Raw genomic sequence first — 21,618 nt, forward strand, 5'->3', positions numbered from 1 at the left:
CTTATAGAACTCAAGGTCTCCGTGCTGGGAAAACAGGTTTTGCAGCTGTTTGAGCTAAGATTTCCAAGTTATTCACATAATGAAAACCTATACTTTGTTTCGGTCGAGTTCCCCATTCAAATGCATGTAACAGTGAGAAACGCACTGTCTTGGCGAAAGAAAGCGTTTTTGTACAACTTCATAGAAATAGCTGTAACTTTTGATAGAAGACTCAGACAAACATGTTTATGGCCTTATATTATAGAACTCAAGGTCTCCGTGCTGGGAAAACAGGTTTTGCAGCTGTTTGAGCTAAGATTTCCAAGTTATTCACATAATGAAAACTTATACTTTGTTTCGGTCGAGTTCCCCATTCAAATGCATGTAACAGTGAGAAACGCACTGTCTTGGCGAAAGAAAGCGTTTTTGTACAACTTCATAGAAATAGCTGTAACTTTTGATAGAAGACTCGGATACACATGTTTATGGCTTTATCTTATAGAACTCAAGGTCTCCGTGCTGGGAAAACAGGTTTTGCAGCTGTTTGAGCTAAGATTTCCAAGTTATTCACATAATGAAAACCTATACTTTGTTTCGGTCGAGTTCCCCATTCAAATGCATGTAACAGTGAGAAACGCACTGTCTTGGCGAAAGAAAGCGTTTTTGTACAACTTCATATAAATAGCTGTAACTTTTGATAGAAGACTCGGATACACATGTTTATGGCTTTATCTTATAGAACTCAAGGTCTCCGTGCTGGGCAAACAGGTTTTGCAGCTGTTTGAGCTAAGATTTCCAAGTTATTCACATAATGAAAACTTATACTTTGTTTCGGTCGAGTTCCCCATTCAAATGCATGTAACAGTGAGAAACGCACTGTCTTGGCGAAAGAAAGCGTTTTTGTACAACTTCATAGAAATAGCTGTAACTTTTGATAGAAGACTCGGATACACATGTTTATGGCTTTATCTTATAGAACTCAAGGTCTCCGTGCTGGGAAAACAGGTTTTGCAGCTGTTTGAGCTAAGATTTCCAAGTTATTCACATAATGAAAACCTATACTTTGTTTCGGTCGAGTTCCCCATTCAAATGCATGTAACAGTGAGAAACGCACTGTCTTGGCGAAAGAAAGCGTTTTTGTACAACTTCATATAAATAGCTGTAACTTTTGATAGAAGACTCGGATACACATGTTTATGGCTTTATCTTATAGAACTCAAGGTCTCCGTGCTGGGAAAACAGGTTTTGCAGCTGTTTGAGCTAAGATTTCCAAGTTATTCACATAATGAAAACTTATACTTTGTTTCGGTCGAGTTCCCCATTCAAATGCATGTAACAGTGAGAAACGCACTGTCTTGGCGAAAGAAAGCGTTTTTGTACAACTTCATAGAAATAGCTGTAACTTTTGATAGAAGACTCGGATACACATGTTTATGGCTTTATCTTATAGAACTCAAGGTCTCCGTGCTGGGAAAACAGGTTTTGCAGCTGTTTGAGCTAAGATTTCCAAGTTATTCACATAATGAAAACCTATACTTTGTTTCGGTCGAGTTCCCCATTCAAATGCATGTAACAGTGAGAAACGCACTGTCTTGGCGAAAGAAAGCGTTTTTGTACAACTTCATATAAATAGCTGTAACTTTTGATAGAAGACTCGGATACACATGTTTATGGCTTTATCTTATAGAACTCAAGGTCTCCGTGCTGGGCAAACAGGTTTTGCAGCTGTTTGAGCTAAGATTTCCAAGTTATTCACATAATGAAAACCTATACTTTGTTTCGGTCGAGTTCCCCATTCAAATGCATGTAACAGTGAGAAACGCACTGTCTTGGCGAAAGAAAGCGTTTTTGTACAACTTCATAGAAATAGCTGTAACTTTTGATAGAAGACTCAGACAAACATGTTTATGGCCTTATATTATAGAACTCAAGGTCTCCGTGCTGGGAAAACAGGTTTTGCAGCTGTTTGAGCTAAGATTTCCAAGTTATTCACATAATGAAAACCTATACTTTGTTTCGGTCGAGTTCCCCATTCAAATGCATGTAACAGTGAGAAACGCACTGTCTTGGCGAAAGAAAGCGTTTTTGTACAACTTCATAGAAATAGCTGTAACTTTTGATAGAAGACTCAGACAAACATGTTTATGGCCTTATATTATAGAACTCAAGGTCTCCGTGCTGGGAAAACAGGTTTTGCAGCTGTTTGAGCTAAGATTTCCAAGTTATTCACATAATGAAAACTTATACTTTGTTTCGGTCGAGTTCCCCATTCAAATGCATGTAACAGTGAGAAACGCACTGTCTGGGCGAAAGAAAGCGTTTTTGTACAACTTCATATAAATAGCTGTAACTTTTGATAGAAGACTCGGATACACATGTTTATGGCTTTATCTTATAGAACTCAAGGTCTCCGTGCTGGGAAAACAGGTTTTGCAGCTGTTTGAGCTAAGATTTCCAAGTTATTCACATAATGAAAACCTATACTTTGTTTCGGTCGAGTTCCCCATTCAAATGCATGTAACAGTGAGAAACGCACTGTCTTGGCGAAAGAAAGCGTTTTTGTACAACTTCATAGAAATAGCTGTAACTTTTGATAGAAGACTCAGACAAACATGTTTATGGCCTTATATTATAGAACTCAAGGTCTCCGTGCTGGGAAAACAGGTTTTGCAGCTGTTTGAGCTAAGATTTCCAAGTTATTCACATAATGAAAACCTATACTTTGTTTCGGTCGAGTTCCCCATTCAAATGCATGTAACAGTGAGAAACGCACTGTCTTGGCGAAAGAAAGCGTTTTTGCACAACTTCATATAAATAGCTGTAACTTTTGATAGAAGACTCGGATACACATGTTTATGGCTTTATCTTATAGAACTCAAGGTCTCCGTGCTGGGAAAACAGGTTTTGCAGCTGTTTGAGCTAAGATTTCCAAGTTATTCACATAATGAAAACTTATACTTTGTTTCGGTGGAGTTCCCCATTCAAATGCATGTAACAGTGAGAAACGCACTGTCTTGGCGAAAGAAAGCGTTTTTGTACAACTTCATAGAAATAGCTGTAACTTTTGATAGAAGACTCAGACAAACATGTTTATGGCCTTATATTATAGAACTCAAGGTCTCCGTGCTGGGAAAACAGGTTTTGCAGCTGTTTGAGCTAAGATTTCCAAGTTATTCACATAATGAAAACCTATACTTTGTTTCGGTCGAGTTCCCCATTCAAATGCATGTAACAGTGAGAAACGCACTGTCTTGGCGAAAGAAAGCGTTTTTGTACAACTTCATAGAAATAGCTGTAACTTTTGATAGAAGACTCGGATACACATGTTTATGGCTTTATCTTATAGAACTCAAGGTCTCCGTGCTGGGAAAACAGGTTTTGCAGCTGTTTGAGCTAAGATTTCCAAGTTATTCACATAATGAAAACCTATACTTTGTTTCGGTCGAGTTCCCCATTCAAATGCATGTAACAGTGAGAAACGCACTGTCTTGGCGAAAGAAAGCGTTTTTGTACAACTTCATATAAATAGCTGTAACTTTTGATAGAAGACTCAGACAAATATGTTTATGGCCTTATATTATAGAACTCAAGGTCTCCGTGCTGGGAAAACAGGTTTTGCAGCTGTTTGAGCTAAGATTTCCAAGTTATTCACATAATGAAAACTTATACTTTGTTTCGGTCGAGTTCCCCATTCAAATGCATGTAACAGTGAGAAACGCACTGTCTTGGCGAAAGAAAGCGTTTTTGTACAACTTCATAGAAATAGCTGTAACTTTTGATAGAAGACTCGGATACACATGTTTATGGCTTTATCTTATAGAACTCAAGGTCTCCGTGCTGGGAAAACAGGTTTTGCAGCTGTTTGAGCTAAGATTTCCAAGTTATTCACATAATGAAAACCTATACTTTGTTTCGGTCGAGTTCCCCATTCAAATGCATGTAACAGTGAGAAACGCACTGTCTTGGCGAAAGAAAGCGTTTTTGTACAACTTCATAGAAATAGCTGTAACTTTTGATAGAAGACTCAGACAAATATGTTTATGGCCTTATATTATAGAACTCAAGGTCTCCGTGCTGGGAAAACAGGTTTTGCAGCTGTTTGAGCTAAGATTTCCAAGTTATTCACATAATGAAAACTTATACTTTGTTTCGGTGGAGTTCCCCATTCAAATGCATGTAACAGTGAGAAACGCACTGTCTTGGCGAAAGAAAGCGTTTTTGTACAACTTCATAGAAATAGCTGTAACTTTTGATAGAAGACTCAGACAAACATGTTTATGGCCTTATATTATAGAACTCAAGGTCTCCGTGCTGGGAAAACAGGTTTTGCAGCTGTTTGAGCTAAGATTTCCAAGTTATTCACATAATGAAAACCTATACTTTGTTTCGGTCGAGTTCCCCATTCAAATGCATGTAACAGTGAGAAACGCACTGTCTTGGCGAAAGAAAGCGTTTTTGTACAACTTCATAGAAATAGCTGTAACTTTTGATAGAAGACTCAGACAAACATGTTTATGGCCTTATATTATAGAACTCAAGGTCTCCGTGCTGGGAAAACAGGTTTTGCAGCTGTTTGAGCTAAGATTTCCAAGTTATTCACATAATGAAAACTTATACTTTGTTTCGGTGGAGTTCCCCATTCAAATGCATGTAACAGTGAGAAACGCACTGTCTTGGCGAAAGAAAGCGTTTTTGTACAACTTCATATAAATAGCTGTAACTTTTGATAGAAGACTCGGATACACATGTTTATGGCTTTATCTTATAGAACTCAAGGTCTCCGTGCTGGGAAAACAGGTTTTGCAGCTGTTTGAGCTAAGATTTCCAAGTTATTCACATAATGAAAACCTATACTTTGTTTCGGTCGAGTTCCCCATTCAAATGCATGTAACAGTGAGAAACGCACTGTCTTGGCGAAAGAAAGCGTTTTTGTACAACTTCATAGAAATAGCTGTAACTTTTGATAGAAGACTCAGACAAACATGTTTATGGCCTTATATTATAGAACTCAAGGTCTCCGTGCTGGGAAAACAGGTTTTGCAGCTGTTTGAGCTAAGATTTCCAAGTTATTCACATAATGAAAACCTATACTTTGTTTCGGTCGAGTTCCCCATTCAAATGCATGTAACAGTGAGAAACGCACTGTCTTGGCGAAAGAAAGCGTTTTTGTACAACTTCATAGAAATAGCTGTAACTTTTGATAGAAGACTCGGATACACATGTTTATGGCTTTATCTTATAGAACTCAAGGTCTCCGTGCTGGGAAAACAGGTTTTGCAGCTGTTTGAGCTAAGATTTCCAAGTTATTCACATAATGAAAACCTATACTTTGTTTCGGTCGAGTTCCCCATTCAAATGCATGTAACAGTGAGAAACGCACTGTCTTGGCGAAAGAAAGCGTTTTTGTACAACTTCATAGAAATAGCTGTAACTTTTGATAGAAGACTCAGACAAATATGTTTATGGCTTTATCTTATAGAACTCAAGGTCTCCGTGCTGGGAAAACAGGTTTTGCAGCTGTTTGAGCTAAGATTTCCAAGTTATTCACATAATGAAAACCTATACTTTGTTTCGGTCGAGTTCCCCATTCAAATGCATGTAACAGTGAGAAACGCACTGTCTTGGCGAAAGAAAGCGTTTTTGTACAACTTCATAGAAATAGCTGTAACTTTTGATAGAAGACTCAGACAAACATGTTTATGGCCTTATTTTATAGAACTCAAGGTCTCCGTGCTGGGAAAACAGGTTTTGCAGCTGTTTGAGCTAAGATTTCCAAGTTATTCACATAATGAAAACTTATACTTTGTTTCGGTCGAGTTCCCCATTCAAATGCATGTAACAGTGAGAAACGCACTGTCTTGGCGAAAGAAAGCGTTTTTGTACAACTTCATAGAAATAGCTGTAACTTTTGATAGAAGACTCGGATACACATGTTTATGGCTTTATCTTATAGAACTCAAGGTCTCCGTGCTGGGAAAACAGGTTTTGCAGCTGTTTGAGCTAAGATTTCCAAGTTATTCACATAATGAAAACCTATACTTTGTTTCGGTCGAGTTCCCCATTCAAATGCATGTAACAGTGAGAAACGCACTGTCTTGGCGAAAGAAAGCGTTTTTGTACAACTTCATAGAAATAGCTGTAACTTTTGATAGAAGACTCGGATACACATGTTTATGGCTTTATCTTATAGAACTCAAGGTCTCCGTGCTGGGAAAACAGGTTTTGCAGCTGTTTGAGCTAAGATTTCCAAGTTATTCACATAATGAAAACTTATACTTTGTTTCGGTCGAGTTCCCCATTCAAATGCATGTAACAGTGAGAAACGCACTGTCTTGGCGAAAGAAAGCGTTTTTGTACAACTTCATATAAATAGCTGTAACTTTTGATAGAAGACTCAGACAAACATGTTTATGGCTTTATCTTATAGAACTCAAGGTCTCCGTGCTGGGAAAACAGGTTTTGCAGCTGTTTGAGCTAAGATTTCCAAGTTATTCACATAATGAAAACCTATACTTTGTTTCGGTCGAGTTCCCCATTCAAAATGCATGTAACAGTGAGAAACGCACTGTCTTGGCGAAAGAAAACGTTTTTGTACAACTTCATAGAAATAGCTGTAACTTTTGATAGAAGACTCAGACAAACATGTTTATGGCTTTATCTTATAGAACTCAAGGTCTCCGTGCTGGGCAAACAGGTTTTGCAGCTGTTTGAGCTAAGATTTCCAAGTTATTCACATAATGAAAACCTATACTTTGTTTCGGTCGAGTTCCCCATTCAAATGCATGTAACAGTGAGAAACGCACTGTCTTGGCGAAAGAAAGCGTTTTTGTACAACTTCATAGAAATAGCTGTAACTTTTGATAGAAGACTCGGATACACATGTTTATGGCTTTATCTTATAGAACTCAAGGTCTCCGTGCTGGGAAAACAGGTTTTGCAGCTGTTTGAGCTAAGATTTCCAAGTTATTCACATAATGAAAACCTATACTTTGTTTCGGTCGAGTTCCCCATTCAAATGCATGTAACAGTGAGAAACGCACTGTCTTGGCGAAAGAAAGCGTTTTTGTACAACTTCATAGAAATAGCTGTAACTTTTGATAGAAGACTCAGACAAATATGTTTATGGCTTTATCTTATAGAACTCAAGGTCTCCGTGCTGGGAAAACAGGTTTTGCAGCTGTTTGAGCTAAGATTTCCAAGTTATTCACATAATGAAAACCTATACTTTGTTTCGGTCGAGTTCCCCATTCAAATGCATGTAACAGTGAGAAACGCACTGTCTTGGCGAAAGAAAGCGTTTTTGTACAACTTCATAGAAATAGCTGTAACTTTTGATAGAAGACTCAGACAAACATGTTTATGGCCTTATTTTATAGAACTCAAGGTCTCCGTGCTGGGAAAACAGGTTTTGCAGCTGTTTGAGCTAAGATTTCCAAGTTATTCACATAATGAAAACTTATACTTTGTTTCGGTCGAGTTCCCCATTCAAATGCATGTAACAGTGAGAAACGCACTGTCTTGGCGAAAGAAAGCGTTTTTGTACAACTTCATAGAAATAGCTGTAACTTTTGATAGAAGACTCGGATACACATGTTTATGGCTTTATCTTATAGAACTCAAGGTCTCCGTGCTGGGAAAACAGGTTTTGCAGCTGTTTGAGCTAAGATTTCCAAGTTATTCACATAATGAAAACCTATACTTTGTTTCGGTCGAGTTCCCCATTCAAATGCATGTAACAGTGAGAAACGCACTGTCTTGGCGAAAGAAAGCGTTTTTGTACAACTTCATAGAAATAGCTGTAACTTTTGATAGAAGACTCGGATACACATGTTTATGGCTTTATCTTATAGAACTCAAGGTCTCCGTGCTGGGAAAACAGGTTTTGCAGCTGTTTGAGCTAAGATTTCCAAGTTATTCACATAATGAAAACTTATACTTTGTTTCGGTCGAGTTCCCCATTCAAATGCATGTAACAGTGAGAAACGCACTGTCTTGGCGAAAGAAAGCGTTTTTGTACAACTTCATATAAATAGCTGTAACTTTTGATAGAAGACTCAGACAAACATGTTTATGGCTTTATCTTATAGAACTCAAGGTCTCCGTGCTGGGAAAACAGGTTTTGCAGCTGTTTGAGCTAAGATTTCCAAGTTATTCACATAATGAAAACTTATACTTTGTTTCGGTCGAGTTCCCCATTCAAATGCATGTAACAGTGAGAAACGCACTGTCTTGGCGAAAGAAAGCGTTTTTGTACAACTTCATAGAAATAGCTGTAACTTTTGATAGAAGACTCGGATACACATGTTTATGGCTTTATCTTATAGAACTCAAGGTCTCCGTGCTGGGAAAACAGGTTTTGCAGCTGTTTGAGCTAAGATTTCCAAGTTATTCACATAATGAAAACCTATACTTTGTTTCGGTCGAGTTCCCCATTCAAATGCATGTAACAGTGAGAAACGCACTGTCTTGGCGAAAGAAAGCGTTTTTGTACAACTTCATATAAATAGCTGTAACTTTTGATAGAAGACTCGGATACACATGTTTATGGCTTTATCTTATAGAACTCAAGGTCTCCGTGCTGGGCAAACAGGTTTTGCAGCTGTTTGAGCTAAGATTTCCAAGTTATTCACATAATGAAAACCTATACTTTGTTTCGGTCGAGTTCCCCATTCAAATGCATGTAACAGTGAGAAACGCACTGTCTTGGCGAAAGAAAGCGTTTTTGTACAACTTCATAGAAATAGCTGTAACTTTTGATAGAAGACTCAGACAAACATGTTTATGGCCTTATATTATAGAACTCAAGGTCTCCGTGCTGGGAAAACAGGTTTTGCAGCTGTTTGAGCTAAGATTTCCAAGTTATTCACATAATGAAAACCTATACTTTGTTTCGGTCGAGTTCCCCATTCAAATGCATGTAACAGTGAGAAACGCACTGTCTTGGCGAAAGAAAGCGTTTTTGTACAACTTCATAGAAATAGCTGTAACTTTTGATAGAAGACTCAGACAAACATGTTTATGGCCTTATATTATAGAACTCAAGGTCTCCGTGCTGGGAAAACAGGTTTTGCAGCTGTTTGAGCTAAGATTTCCAAGTTATTCACATAATGAAAACTTATACTTTGTTTCGGTCGAGTTCCCCATTCAAATGCATGTAACAGTGAGAAACGCACTGTCTTGGCGAAAGAAAGCGTTTTTGTACAACTTCATATAAATAGCTGTAACTTTTGATAGAAGACTCGGATACACATGTTTATGGCTTTATCTTATAGAACTCAAGGTCTCCGTGCTGGGAAAACAGGTTTTGCAGCTGTTTGAGCTAAGATTTCCAAGTTATTCACATAATGAAAACCTATACTTTGTTTCGGTCGAGTTCCCCATTCAAATGCATGTAACAGTGAGAAACGCACTGTCTTGGCGAAAGAAAGCGTTTTTGTACAACTTCATAGAAATAGCTGTAACTTTTGATAGAAGACTCAGACAAACATGTTTATGGCCTTATATTATAGAACTCAAGGTCTCCGTGCTGGGAAAACAGGTTTTGCAGCTGTTTGAGCTAAGATTTCCAAGTTATTCACATAATGAAAACTTATACTTTGTTTCGGTCGAGTTCCCCATTCAAATGCATGTAACAGTGAGAAACGCACTGTCTTGGCGAAAGAAAGCGTTTTTGTACAACTTCATATAAATAGCTGTAACTTTTGATAGAAGACTCAGACAAACATGTTTATGGCTTTATCTTATAGAACTCAAGGTCTCCGTGCTGGGAAAACAGGTTTTGCAGCTGTTTGAGCTAAGATTTCCAAGTTATTCACATAATGAAAACCTATACTTTGTTTCGGTCGAGTTCCCCATTCAAATGCATGTAACAGTGAGAAACGCACTGTCTTGGCGAAAGAAAGCGTTTTTGTACAACTTCATAGAAATAGCTGTAACTTTTGATAGAAGACTCAGACAAACATGTTTATGGCCTTATATTATAGAACTCAAGGTCTCCGTGCTGGGAAAACAGGTTTTGCAGCTTTTTGAGCTAAGATTTCCAAGTTATTCACATAATGAAAACTTATACTTTGTTTCGGTGGAGTTCCCCATTCAAATGCATGTAACAGTGAGAAACGCACTGTCTTGGCGAAAGAAAGCGTTTTTGTACAACTTCATAGAAATAGCTGTAACTTTTGATAGAAGACTCAGACAAACATGTTTATGGCCTTATATTATAGAACTCAAGGTCTCCGTGCTGGGAAAACAGGTTTTGCAGCTGTTTGAGCTAAGATTTCCAAGTTATTCACATAATGAAAACCTATACTTTGTTTCGGTCGAGTTCCCCATTCAAATGCATGTAACAGTGAGAAACGCACTGTCTTGGCGAAAGAAAGCGTTTTTGTACAACTTCATAGAAATAGCTGTAACTTTTGATAGAAGACTCGGATACACATGTTTATGGCTTTATCTTATAGAACTCAAGGTCTCCGTGCTGGGAAAACAGGTTTTGCAGCTGTTTGAGCTAAGATTTCCAAGTTATTCACATAATGAAAACCTATACTTTGTTTCGGTCGAGTTCCCCATTCAAATGCATGTAACAGTGAGAAACGCACTGTCTTGGCGAAAGAAAGCGTTTTTGTACAACTTCATATAAATAGCTGTAACTTTTGATAGAAGACTCAGACAAATATGTTTATGGCCTTATATTATAGAACTCAAGGTCTCCGTGCTGGGAAAACAGGTTTTGCAGCTGTTTGAGCTAAGATTTCCAAGTTATTCACATAATGAAAACTTATACTTTGTTTCGGTGGAGTTCCCCATTCAAATGCATGTAACAGTGAGAAACGCACTGTCTTGGCGAAAGAAAGCGTTTTTGTACAACTTCATAGAAATAGCTGTAACTTTTGATAGAAGACTCGGATACACATGTTTATGGCTTTATCTTATAGAACTCAAGGTCTCCGTGCTGGGAAAACAGGTTTTGCAGCTGTTTGAGCTAAGATTTCCAAGTTATTCACATAATGAAAACCTATACTTTGTTTCGGTCGAGTTCCCCATTCAAATGCATGTAACAGTGAGAAACGCACTGTCTTGGCGAAAGAAAGCGTTTTTGTACAACTTCATAGAAATAGCTGTAACTTTTGATAGAAGACTCAGACAAATATGTTTATGGCCTTATATTATAGAACTCAAGGTCTCCGTGCTGGGAAAACAGGTTTTGCAGCTGTTTGAGCTAAGATTTCCAAGTTATTCACATAATGAAAACTTATACTTTGTTTCGGTCGAGTTCCCCATTCAAATGCATGTAACAGTGAGAAACGCACTGTCTTGGCGAAAGAAAGCGTTTTTGTACAACTTCATATAAATAGCTGTAACTTTTGATAGAAGACTCAGACAAACATGTTTATGGCTTTATCTTATAGAACTCAAGGTCTCCGTGCTGGGAAAACAGGTTTTGCAGCTGTTTGAGCTAAGATTTCCAAGTTATTCACATAATGAAAACCTATACTTTGTTTCGGTCGAGTTCCCCATTCAAATGCATGTAACAGTGAGAAACGCACTGTCTTGGCGAAAGAAAGCGTTTTTGTACAACTTCATAGAAATAGCTGTAACTTTTGATAGAAGACTCAGACAAACATGTTTATGGCCTTATATTATAGAACTCAAGGTCTCCGTGCTGGGAAAACAGGTTTTGCAGCTGTTTGAGCTAAGATTTCCAAGTTATTCACATAATGAAAACCTATACTTTGTTTCGGTCGAGTTCCCCATTCAAATGCATGTAACAGTGAGAAACGCACTGTCTTGGCGAAAGAAAGCGTTTTTGTACAACTTCATAGAAATAGCTGTAACTTTTGATAGAAGACTCAGACAAACATGTTTATGGCCTTATATTATAGAACTCAAGGTCTCCGTGCTGGGAAAACAGGTTTTGCAGCTGTTTGAGCTAAGATTTCCAAGTTATTCACATAATGAAAACCTATACTTTGTTTCGGTCGAGTTCCCCATTCAAATGCATGTAACAGTGAGAAACGCACTGTCTTGGCGAAAGAAAGCGTTTTTGTACAACTTCATAGAAATAGCTGTAACTTTTGATAGAAGACTCAGACAAACATGTTTATGGCCTTATATTATAGAACTCAAGGTCTCCGTGCTGGGAAAACAGGTTTTGCAGCTGTTTGAGCTAAGATTTCCAAGTTATTCACATAATGAAAACCTATACTTTGTTTCGGTCGAGTTCCCCATTCAAATGCATGTAACAGTGAGAAACGCACTGTCTTGGCGAAAGAAAGCGTTTTTGTACAACTTCATAGAAATAGCTGTAACTTTTGATAGAAGACTCAGACAAACATGTTTATGGCCTTATATTATAGAACTCAAGGTCTCCGTGCTGGGAAAACAGGTTTTGCAGCTGTTTGAGCTAAGATTTCCAAGTTATTCACATAATGAAAACTTATACTTTGTTTCGGTCGAGTTCCCCATTCAAATGCATGTAACAGTGAGAAACGCACTGTCTTGGCGAAAGAAAGCGTTTTTGTACAACTTCATATAAATAGCTGTAACTTTTGATAGAAGACTCGGATACACATGTTTATGGCTTTATCTTATAGAACTCAAGGTCTCCGTGCTGGGAAAACAGGTTTTGCAGCTGTTTGAGCTAAGATTTCCAAGTTATTCACATAATGAAAACCTATACTTTGTTTCGGTCGAGTTCCCCATTCAAATGCATGTAACAGTGAGAAACGCACTGTCTTGGCGAAAGAAAGCGTTTTTGTACAACTTCATATAAATAGCTGTAACTTTTGATAGAAGACTCAGACAAATATGTTTATGGCCTTATATTATAGAACTCAAGGTCTCCGTGCTGGGAAAACAGGTTTTGCAGCTGTTTGAGCTAAGATTTCCAAGTTATTCACATAATGAAAACCTATACTTTGTTTCGGTCGAGTTCCCCATTCAAATGCATGTAACAGTGAGAAACGCACTGTCTTGGCGAAAGAAAGCGTTTTTGTACAACTTCATAGAAATAGCTGTAACTTTTGATAGAAGACTCGGATACACATGTTTATGGCTTTATCTTATAGAACTCAAGGTCTCCGTGCTGGGAAAACAGGTTTTGCAGCTGTTTGAGCTAAGATTTCCAAGTTATTCACATAATGAAAACCTATACTTTGTTTCGGTCGAGTTCCCCATTCAAATGCATGTAACAGTGAGAAACGCACTGTCTTGGCGAAAGAAAGCGTTTTTGTACAACTTCATAGAAATAGCTGTAACTTTTGATAGAAGACTCAGACAAACATGTTTATGGCCTTATATTATAGAACTCAAGGTCTCCGTGCTGGGAAAACAGGTTTTGCAGCTGTTTGAGCTAAGATTTCCAAGTTATTCACATAATGAAAACTTATACTTTGTTTCGGTGGAGTTCCCCATTCAAATGCATGTAACAGTGAGAAACGCACTGTCTTGGCGAAAGAAAGCGTTTTTGTACAACTTCATATAAATAGCTGTAACTTTTGATAGAAGACTCAGACAAACATGTTTATGGCCTTATATTATAGAACTCAAGGTCTCCGTGCTGGGAAAACAGGTTTTGCAGCTGTTTGAGCTAAGATTTCCAAGTTATTCACATAATGAAAACTTATACTTTGTTTCGGTGGAGTTCCCCATTCAAATGCATGTAACAGTGAGAAACGCACTGTCTTGGCGAAAGAAAGCGTTTTTGTACAACTTCATATAAATAGCTGTAACTTTTGATAGAAGACTCGGATACACATGTTTATGGCTTTATCTTATAGAACTCAAGGTCTCCGTGCTGGGAAAACAGGTTTTGCAGCTGTTTGAGCTAAGATTTCCAAGTTATTCACATAATGAAAACCTATACTTTGTTTCGGTCGAGTTCCCCATTCAAATGCATGTAACAGTGAGAAACGCACTGTCTTGGCGAAAGAAAGCGTTTTTGTACAACTTCATAGAAATAGCTGTAACTTTTGATAGAAGACTCAGACAAACATGTTTATGGCCTTATATTATAGAACTCAAGGTCTCCGTGCTGGGAAAACAGGTTTTGCAGCTGTTTGAGCTAAGATTTCCAAGTTATTCACATAATGAAAACTTATACTTTGTTTCGGTGGAGTTCCCCATTCAAATGCATGTAACAGTGAGAAACGCACTGTCTTGGCGAAAGAAAGCGTTTTTGTACAACTTCATAGAAATAGCTGTAACTTTTGATAGAAGACTCAGACAAACATGTTTATGGCCTTATATTATAGAACTCAAGGTCTCCGTGCTGGGAAAACAGGTTTTGCAGCTGTTTGAGCTAAGATTTCCAAGTTATTCACATAATGAAAACCTATACTTTGTTTCGGTCGAGTTCCCCATTCAAATGCATGTAACAGTGAGAAACGCACTGTCTTGGCGAAAGAAAGCGTTTTTGTACAACTTCATAGAAATAGCTGTAACTTTTGATAGAAGACTCGGATACACATGTTTATGGCTTTATCTTATAGAACTCAAGGTCTCCGTGCTGGGAAAACAGGTTTTGCAGCTGTTTGAGCTAAGATTTCCAAGTTATTCACATAATGAAAACCTATACTTTGTTTCGGTCGAGTTCCCCATTCAAATGCATGTAACAGTGAGAAACGCACTGTCTTGGCGAAAGAAAGCGTTTTTGTACAACTTCATAGAAATAGCTGTAACTTTTGATAGAAGACTCAGACAAATATGTTTATGGCTTTATCTTATAGAACTCAAGGTCTCCGTGCTGGGAAAACAGGTTTTGCAGCTGTTTGAGCTAAGATTTCCAAGTTATTCACATAATGAAAACCTATACTTTGTTTCGGTCGAGTTCCCCATTCAAATGCATGTAACAGTGAGAAACGCACTGTCTTGGCGAAAGAAAGCGTTTTTGTACAACTTCATAGAAATAGCTGTAACTTTTGATAGAAGACTCAGACAAACATGTTTATGGCCTTATTTTATAGAACTCAAGGTCTCCGTGCTGGGAAAACAGGTTTTGCAGCTGTTTGAGCTAAGATTTCCAAGTTATTCACATAATGAAAACTTATACTTTGTTTCGGTCGAGTTCCCCATTCAAATGCATGTAACAGTGAGAAACGCACTGTCTTGGCGAAAGAAAGCGTTTTTGTACAACTTCATAGAAATAGCTGTAACTTTTGATAGAAGACTCGGATACACATGTTTATGGCTTTATCTTATAGAACTCAAGGTCTCCGTGCTGGGAAAACAGGTTTTGCAGCTGTTTGAGCTAAGATTTCCAAGTTATTCACATAATGAAAACCTATACTTTGTTTCGGTCGAGTTCCCCATTCAAATGCATGTAACAGTGAGAAACGCACTGTCTTGGCGAAAGAAAGCGTTTTTGTACAACTTCATAGAAATAGCTGTAACTTTTGATAGAAGACTCGGATACACATGTTTATGGCTTTATCTTATAGAACTCAAGGTCTCCGTGCTGGGAAAACAGGTTTTGCAGCTGTTTGAGCTAAGATTTCCAAGTTATTCACATAATGAAAACTTATACTTTGTTTCGGTCGAGTTCCCCATTCAAATGCATGTAACAGTGAGAAACGCACTGTCTTGGCGAAAGAAAGCGTTTTTGTACAACTTCATATAAATAGCTGTAACTTTTGATAGAAGACTCAGACAAACATGTTTATGGCTTTATCTTATAGAACTCAAGGTCTCCGTGCTGGGAAAACAGGTTTTGCAGCTGTTTGAGCTAAGATTTCCAAGTTATTCACATAATGAAAACTTATACTTTGTTTCGGTCGAGTTCCCCATTCAAATGCATGTAACAGTGAGAAACGCACTGTCTTGGCGAAAGAAAGCGTTTTTGTACAACTTCATAGAAATAGCTGTAACTTTTGATAGAAGACTCGGATACACATGTTTATGGCTTTATCTTATAGAACTCAAGGTCTCCGTGCTGGGAAAACAGGTTTTGCAGCTGTTTGAGCTAAGATTTCCAAGTTATTCACATAATGAAAACCTATACTTTGTTTCGGTCGAGTTCCCCATTCAAATGCATGTAACAGTGAGAAACGCACTGTCTTGGCGAAAGAAAGCGTTTTTGTACAACTTCATATAAATAGCTGTAACTTTTGATAGAAGACTCGGATACACATGTTTATGGCTTTATCTTATAGAACTCAAGGTCTCCGTGCTGGGCAAACAGGTTTTGCAGCTGTTTGAGCTAAGATTTCCAAGTTATTCACATAATGAAAACCTATACTTTGTTTCGGTCGAGTTCCCCATTCAAATGCATGTAACAGTGAGAAACGCACTGTCTTGGCGAAAGAAAGCGTTTTTGTACAACTTCATAGAAATAGCTGTAACTTTTGATAGAAGACTCAGACAAACATGTTTATGGCCTTATATTATAGAACTCAAGGTCTCCGTGCTGGGAAAACAGGTTTTGCAGCTGTTTGAGCTAAGATTTCCAAGTTATTCACATAATGAAAACCTATACTTTGTTTCGGTCGAGTTCCCCATTCAAATGCATGTAACAGTGAGAAACGCACTGTCTTGGCGAAAGAAAGCGTTTTTGTACAACTTCATAGAAATAGCTGTAACTTTTGATAGAAGACTCAGACAAACATGTTTATGGCCTTATATTATAGAACTCAAGGTCTCCGTGCTGGGAAAACAGGTTTTGCAGCTGTTTGAGCTAAGATTTCCAAGTTATTCACATAATGAAAACTTATACTTTGTTTCGGTCGAGTTCCCCATTCAAATGCATGTAACAGTGAGAAACGCACTGTCTTGGCGAAAGAAAGCGTTTTTGTACAACTTCATATAAATAGCTGTAACTTTTGATAGAAGACTCAGACAAACATGTTTATGGCCTTATATTATAGAACTCAAGGTCTCCGTGCTGGGAAAACAGGTTTTGCAGCTGTTTGAGCTAAGATTTCCAAGTTATTCACATAATGAAAACTTATACTTTGTTTCGGTGGAGTTCCCCATTCAAATGCATGTAACAGTGAGAAACGCACTGTCTTGGCGAAAGAAAGCGTTTTTGTACAACTTCATATAAATAGCTGTAACTTTTGATAGAAGACTCGGATACACATGTTTATGGCTTTATCTTATAGAACTCAAGGTCTCCGTGCTGGGAAAACAGGTTTTGCAGCTGTTTGAGCTAAGATTTCCAAGTTATTCACATAATGAAAACCTATACTTTGTTTCGGTCGAGTTCCCCATTCAAATGCATGTAACAGTGAGAAACGCACTGTCTTGGCGAAAGAAAGCGTTTTTGTACAACTTCATAGAAATAGCTGTAACTTTTGATAGAAGACTCAGACAAACATGTTTATGGCCTTATATTATAGAACTCAAGGTCTCCGTGCTGGGAAAACAGGTTTTGCAGCTGTTTGAGCTAAGATTTCCAAGTTATTCACATAATGAAAACTTATACTTTGTTTCGGTGGAGTTCCCCATTCAAATGCATGTAACAGTGAGAAACGCACTGTCTTGGCGAAAGAAAGCGTTTTTGTACAACTTCATAGAAATAGCTGTAACTTTTGATAGAAGACTCAGACAAACATGTTTATGGCCTTATATTATAGAACTCAAGGTCTCCGTGCTGGGAAAACAGGTTTTGCAGCTGTTTGAGCTAAGATTTCCAAGTTATTCACATAATGAAAACCTATACTTTGTTTCGGTCGAGTTCCCCATTCAAATGCATGTAACAGTGAGAAACGCACTGTCTTGGCGAAAGAAAGCGTTTTTGTACAACTTCATAGAAATAGCTGTAACTTTTGATAGAAGACTCGGATACACATGTTTATGGCTTTATCTTATAGAACTCAAGGTCTCCGTGCTGGGAAAACAGGTTTTGCAGCTGTTTGAGCTAAGATTTCCAAGTTATTCACATAATGAAAACCTATACTTTGTTTCGGTCGAGTTCCCCATTCAAATGCATGTAACAGTGAGAAACGCACTGTCTTGGCGAAAGAAAGCGTTTTTGTACAACTTCATAGAAATAGCTGTAACTTTTGATAGAAGACTCAGACAAATATGTTTATGGCTTTATCTTATAGAACTCAAGGTCTCCGTGCTGGGAAAACAGGTTTTGCAGCTGTTTGAGCTAAGATTTCCAAGTTATTCACATAATGAAAACCTATACTTTGTTTCGGTCGAGTTCCCCATTCAAATGCATGTAACAGTGAGAAACGCACTGTCTTGGCGAAAGAAAGCGTTTTTGTACAACTTCATAGAAATAGCTGTAACTTTTGATAGAAGACTCAGACAAACATGTTTATGGCCTTATTTTATAGAACTCAAGGTCTCCGTGCTGGGAAAACAGGTTTTGCAGCTGTTTGAGCTAAGATTTCCAAGTTATTCACATAATGAAAACTTATACTTTGTTTCGGTCGAGTTCCCCATTCAAATGCATGTAACAGTGAGAAACGCACTGTCTTGGCGAAAGAAAGCGTTTTTGTACAACTTCATAGAAATAGCTGTAACTTTTGATAGAAGACTCGGATACACATGTTTATGGCTTTATCTTATAGAACTCAAGGTCTCCGTGCTGGGAAAACAGGTTTTGCAGCTGTTTGAGCTAAGATTTCCAAGTTATTCACATAATGAAAACCTATACTTTGTTTCGGTCGAGTTCCCCATTCAAATGCATGTAACAGTGAGAAACGCACTGTCTTGGCGAAAGAAAGCGTTTTTGTACAACTTCATAGAAATAGCTGTAACTTTTGATAGAAGACTCGGATACACATGTTTATGGCTTTATCTTATAGAACTCAAGGTCTCCGTGCTGGGAAAACAGGTTTTGCAGCTGTTTGAGCTAAGATTTCCAAGTTATTCACATAATGAAAACTTATACTTTGTTTCGGTCGAGTTCCCCATTCAAATGCATGTAACAGTGAGAAACGCACTGTCTTGGCGAAAGAAAGCGTTTTTGTACAACTTCATATAAATAGCTGTAACTTTTGATAGAAGACTCAGACAAACATGTTTATGGCTTTATCTTATAGAACTCAAGGTCTCCGTGCTGGGAAAACAGGTTTTGCAGCTGTTTGAGCTAAGATTTCCAAGTTATTCACATAATGAAAACTTATACTTTGTTTCGGTCGAGTTCCCCATTCAAATGCATGTAACAGTGAGAAACGCACTGTCTTGGCGAAAGAAAGCGTTTTTGTACAACTTCATAGAAATAGCTGTAACTTTTGATAGAAGACTCGGATACACATGTTTATGGCTTTATCTTATAGAACTCAAGGTCTCCGTGCTGGGAAAACAGGTTTTGCAGCTGTTTGAGCTAAGATTTCCAAGTTATTCACATAATGAAAACCTATACTTTGTTTCGGTCGAGTTCCCCATTCAAATGCATGTAACAGTGAGAAACGCACTGTCTTGGCGAAAGAAAGCGTTTTTGTACAACTTCATATAAATAGCTGTAACTTTTGATAGAAGACTCGGATACACATGTTTATGGCTTTATCTTATAGAACTCAAGGTCTCCGTGCTGGGCAAACAGGTTTTGCAGCTGTTTGAGCTAAGATTTCCAAGTTATTCACATAATGAAAACCTATACTTTGTTTCGGTCGAGTTCCCCATTCAAATGCATGTAACAGTGAGAAACGCACTGTCTTGGCGAAAGAAAGCGTTTTTGTACAACTTCATAGAAATAGCTGTAACTTTTGATAGAAGACTCAGACAAACATGTTTATGGCCTTATATTATAGAACTCAAGGTCTCCGTGCTGGGAAAACAGGTTTTGCAGCTGTTTGAGCTAAGATTTCCAAGTTATTCACATAATGAAAACCTATACTTTGTTTCGGTCGAGTTCCCCATTCAAATGCATGTAACAGTGAGAAACGCACTGTCTTGGCGAAAGAAAGCGTTTTTGTACAACTTCATAGAAATAGCTGTAACTTTTGATAGAAGACTCAGACAAACATGTTTATGGCCTTATATTATAGAACTCAAGGTCTCCGTGCTGGGAAAACAGGTTTTGCAGCTGTTTGAGCTAAGATTTCCAAGTTATTCACATAATGAAAACTTATACTTTGTTTCGGTCGAGTTCCCCATTCAAATGCATGTAACAGTGAGAAACGCACTGTCTTGGCGAAAGAAAGCGTTTTTGTACAACTTCATATAAATAGCTGTAACTTTTGATAGAAGACTCGGATACACATGTTTATGGCTTTATCTTATAGAACTCAAGGTCTCCGTGCTGGGAAAACAGGTTTTGCAGCTGTTTGAGCTAAGATTTCCAAGTTATTCACATAATGAAAACCTATACTTTGTTTCGGTCGAGTTCCCCATTCAAATGCATGTAACAGTGAGAAACGCACTGTCTTGGCGAAAGAAAGCGTTTTTGTACAACTTCATAGAAATAGCTGTAACTTTTGATAGAAGACTCAGACAAACATGTTTATGGCCTTATATTATAGAACTCAAGGTCTCCGTGCTGGGAAAACAGGTTTTGCAGCTGTTTGAGCTAAGATTTCCAAGTTATTCACATAATGAAAACTTATACTTTGTTTCGGTCGAGTTCCCCATTCAAATGCATGTAACAGTGAGAAACGCACTGTCTTGGCGAAAGAAAGCGTTTTTGTACAACTTCATATAAATAGCTGTAACTTTTGATAGAAGACTCAGACAAACATGTTTATGGCTTTATCTTATAGAACTCAAGGTCTCCGTGCTGGGAAAACAGGTTTTGCAGCTGTTTGAGCTAAGATTTCCAAGTTATTCACATAATGAAAACCTATACTTTGTTTCGGTCGAGTTCCCCATTCAAATGCATGTAACAGTGAGAAACGCACTGTCTTGGCGAAAGAAAGCGTTTTTGTACAACTTCATAGAAATAGCTGTAACTTTTGATAGAAGACTCAGACAAACATGTTTATGGCCTTATATTATAGAACTCAAGGTCTCCGTGCTGGGAAAACAGGTTTTGCAGCTTTTTGAGCTAAGATTTCCAAGTTATTCACATAATGAAAACTTATACTTTGTTTCGGTGGAGTTCCCCATTCAAATGCATGTAACAGTGAGAAACGCACTGTCTTGGCGAAAGAAAGCGTTTTTGTACAACTTCATAGAAATAGCTGTAACTTTTGATAGAAGACTCAGACAAACATGTTAATGGCCTTATATTATAGAACTCAAGGTCTCCGTGCTGGGAAAACAGGTTTTGCAGCTGTTTGAGCTAAGATTTCCAAGTTATTCACATAATGAAAACCTATACTTTGTTTCGGTCGAGTTCCCCATTCAAATGCATGTAACAGTGAGAAACGCACTGTCTTGGCGAAAGAAAGCGTTTTTGTACAACTTCATAGAAATAGCTGTAACTTTTGATAGAAGACTCGGATACACATGTTTATGGCTTTATCTTATAGAACTCAAGGTCTCCGTGCTGGGAAAACAGGTTTTGCAGCTGTTTGAGCTAAGATTTCCAAGTTATTCACATAATGAAAACCTATACTTTGTTTCGGTCGAGTTCCCCATTCAAATGCATGTAACAGTGAGAAACGCACTGTCTTGGCGAAAGAAAGCGTTTTTGTACAACTTCATATAAATAGCTGTAACTTTTGATAGAAGACTCAGACAAATATGTTTATGGCCTTATATTATAGAACTCAAGGTCTCCGTGCTGGGAAAACAGGTTTTGCAGCTGTT

The sequence above is a fragment of the Rhamphochromis longiceps genome, linkage group LG20, assembly GCF_057381845.1.
Source record: "Rhamphochromis longiceps isolate RC_006_pf linkage group LG20, R_longiceps_female_GT1.1, whole genome shotgun sequence".
NCBI lineage: Eukaryota > Metazoa > Chordata > Actinopteri > Cichliformes > Cichlidae > Rhamphochromis > Rhamphochromis longiceps.